We start from the raw sequence: 3,911 nt of genomic DNA on the forward strand, positions 1-3,911 counted from the left end.
TCTAATGTGTAATGATGAAATTTAGGGTTTCGATGCATGGGAAATCACAATAACTATCAAATTGTTTCTGGGAAATCGAAAAGGTCATGATTGCTTACCTTTTCGAGAAGGTAAGTACAGTTGGGGGGCAATTACTTACCCAAACTATTTGCATGATGACGTGGCATGTTAAAGAGGCACATGAATGGCATGTGGTTATTATTAATGAATACCTAGTCGACCAACAAACAAAGTGTTAAGAAGAAATTAAATTTCTCGATAGGCGCAAGGAATATGCTAAGTAGCAGGAAAAGAAGGGGTGCAGAGGCATACGGCCAGAGCTGCTCGTGGGACCAAGACAAATGCTCTGGAACGGTTATAAGTTAGATATTTCAGAGATATTTACTAATTTAAATGTAAATATCATAATTTATGTTATTATTTTTTTATGCTGGTAACGTCAATTGAACACGACCCATAGGCCCATATGTACATCCATGTTTCTATAAATAAGACCCATATGATTCATTTATTTCACACACAATATTTTGTATTCAGAGAGAAATAGTGATTTTATACACAGTACTTGTGAAACTCAATGCACCCTTGTTCGCTGATCGCAAGTTTTGGTGTTTTACATATAAAAACACTAAGTAGACGTATGTTATAACCAATATCTGGGGCCGAACCACTATAAAATCCTAGTGTCGTTACATTCTTGCATTCCGTTCTCTAATTCATATCATTTTTTGTGACTCTGTGTCATTGACCAAATCGAGTGTCAACATTGTAGTTGATAAAACCAAGGAGGAGGATGTTGGAATTGTTGTTGGTTTTGTTGGAAAGGCTGCTGAACACTCTGATTATTATCTTTCCAAGAAAAGTTAGGGGGATTCTACCACCCTTGGTTGTAGAACATGGAATATGGCTTATTGGTTGGCCTTTGGCAATTTCCTATGGCTTGAACTTGTTCCATAGGCAAATTATTGAAATCCATTGCAGGACACTGGTTAAGTGGTTGCGCCCTTCCACATATTTCACACACACTTTGTAATTGCATGGCTTGAGTTGTGAGATTATTCTAATGTAGCTGTTTCGTCAAGGATGCCACTTGAGCTGTAAGCATTAAGATGACATCTAATTCAATCATCCTAGCCACCTTCTTTGTATTTTCCCTCTCAGTAGGTCACTGGTAATTGTTCATGGCCATCTCCTCTAACAATTCATAAGCTTCATTAGCACTTTCGCTCATGAACGCACCTCATGCTGCAACATCTATTATGGTAGTACCATTCAACCAATTATAAAAGTAGTGGACCAGCATCCACTTCTCTATACCACGATGCAAGCACTTCCTTAACAACTCTTTGAATCTCTCCCATGCATCATACAGTGATTCCCCTCCCATCTGGTAGAAATCATTAATTTCCTCTCTCAACTTTGTAGCTTTTGCTGGAGGGAAAATATTTGCAAGGAACTCTTGAGCGAGCTCCTCCCATGTGGTAATAGAGTTAGCTTGTAGGGAAACCAACCAAATCTTTCCGTGGTCCCTTAGTAATAATGGAAATATCCTCAACCTTATTGTGTCATCTCTCTTAAACGTCGCACAAAGCTCCAAGAAATTAGCTATGTGCAAGTTAGGGTCCTCTGTAGGCAAGCCTCCAAATTGAACAGTAGATTGGGCCATTTGCAGAATTGCTGGCTTAATCTCAAAATTGTTAGCGGCACCTATGGGGTCTCTGATGCATGAATGCACTCTCGTAACAGTTGGGCATACTTAATCTCTTAAAATTTTATCCCCTTGTTCAGTAGGGACCTCAGCAGTCACTGCCCCTTCGACATTGTTGGCAACATTATTTATTGCATTCCCTTGGTTTGTAGCCATCCTTGCCTCCAATTACTTATTCTTCCGGTTCTGTCTACAGGTTCTCTCAATCTCAGGATTCACCGGTAATGTCTCAGTTGTTTTACCTCATCGTATAAACCAAAACTACCTGTTTATCCTGAAATTTAGAAACAAGTGGAGAAACACGTCAGAAAAACTGTTAAAGAAAATCCAAAGTAGAACAAGAATCAATTATATTTGATATTGATTAAATATTCCTCGGCAACGGTGCCAAAAACTTGATACCAAAAATATATTGTGCAAGTATACACAATCGATTCAAGTAATATAGATAATAAATAAGAATCGTTCTTACGGAGACTATCAATCAAGTACCAATAACCAATTCTAACCTTCTATTTAGATGTTGAAAATAAAGTTATTTTAACCTAAAAGTGAAAATTGAAATAAACTATGAAATTATAAAAATTGATTCAATAATTAAAAAACTAGGGTATTAACTTCTTCAACTTTTTAACTTGTTAATCTTACTAATCAACGCATTAACTCTTCAATTTCTATCCTAATAGCAGATTAACTAAACACAATCCTAATTCTTTTTCAAGATAAAAAGATCACAACCTATATGCAAACTTCATACATATATGTGATAAGTTTTAACATATATCAGACATGAAGCATAGAAACCCTAAACGCTACACAAACCCTATAGGTACTATAGTCCTCTATGCAATTTATGTCTATAAGATTATAGAATATTCAACTCTCCTCTCTCGGATCTCGAATCAAAATATTGATCAATTATCCACATGCATTAAGCACAAATCATATAGAGAAAGGATAGAAAAAGAAGAAGAAGAAGAAGAAATTATATAAACTTCATAGAAAATTAACAAATATCCAAGTGACTACATTAAGCCCTAGAAAAGATGTTTTGTTCGTAACAGACATGACTAAAATAATAAAATAAATGTTCAGAATCATTAAATTAAACTACTAAAAACTAAGAGAAAAGTGAAGAAAAATAGATCAATAATGTTAAACAACTGCTAATCCCGCATCCAAGAACCTCCTTTACAAATGACCTAAAAATTGTACTTGAACACATTTTTTTCAATTTTTAGTGAGGAGGGTCGCGACTTTCCTATTCCTGAGTTGCTGCCCGCCTCTTTTTCTGCCAATTCCTTCCTCCTCTAGAAACTTAGGCATTCCAGCTTGATAGACAAAGTCGCGACCCACCTGTCCTTAGTTCCCTTCACCGATTTGCCTCTGTCTTCATGCGCGTCGCGACTTGTAAGGGAAAGTCGCGACTCCTTGTTCCAGATTTCTTGATTTCACTCCTTTTTCACCTTCGTTTAGCACAAGACTCATCTGAATATTTCTGGCTCTCCTAAATTCATACAAAATGGTCAAAAGCTCCCAAAATACCAATTTTCATCATTAAATTCGCTCATTTCCTCTCCATTCACAAATTCGTAGAAAAAAAACTAAAAAAACAAAACAAACACAAGCATAAGCATAATATCGTACAAAACTCACAATTTGACTTGAAACTAAGACTAAAACACACTCTAAAACTAGCCTAAACTATACTTATCAATATCGCCACAACATATAATCTTTTATATACTGCTACAAAGATTGTGAATGTGATTTTTTTTTTAAAAATAGGTGATCAAATATGTATATATATATACATATTTTTTACACTATATATTTATAATTTTTTTTCAATATATAATATATAAAAATATATATTGCAAAATTAAATATATATGCATATAAATTTGATAAACTCAAAAAAAAAAATATATATATATATAACAATTGGGCAAGATTGAGTTAATTCAATCATATTAAGAAAAAATTACAAATCAAAGTCAATTAAGGGTTTATTTATAGCGTAAAAATATAACCCCACAATAGTTTGTAAACCATGTGGGACTATAGGGATTTTTTAAATTGTTAACTAATAATTTTGTTAAATAAATAAATTAGAAAAACCACAAATTACGAGAAAATAGATAAATCATATATTGATTCTAGGAAGCCACATCACCTCCATATAGCTTTCATTTATATAAGT

The 3,911-nt window shown here is 34.1% G+C and overlaps 1 non-coding gene across 1 annotated transcript; it reads left to right on the top strand.

Annotated features, from left to right (window-relative positions):
• The first annotated feature begins 1,313 nt into the window (after nucleotides 1–1,313).
• LOC133787747 (small nucleolar RNA R71) lies at nucleotides 1,314–1,420 on the top strand. The gene has a single exon (XR_009872747.1). It is a non-coding gene; the product is annotated as a small nucleolar RNA R71 (small nucleolar RNA).
• Nucleotides 1,421–3,911: the final 2,491 nt, after the last annotated feature.

The sequence above is a fragment of the Humulus lupulus genome, chromosome 6 (assembly GCF_963169125.1).
Source record: "Humulus lupulus chromosome 6, drHumLupu1.1, whole genome shotgun sequence".
Classification (NCBI taxonomy): Eukaryota; Viridiplantae; Streptophyta; class Magnoliopsida; order Rosales; family Cannabaceae; genus Humulus; species Humulus lupulus.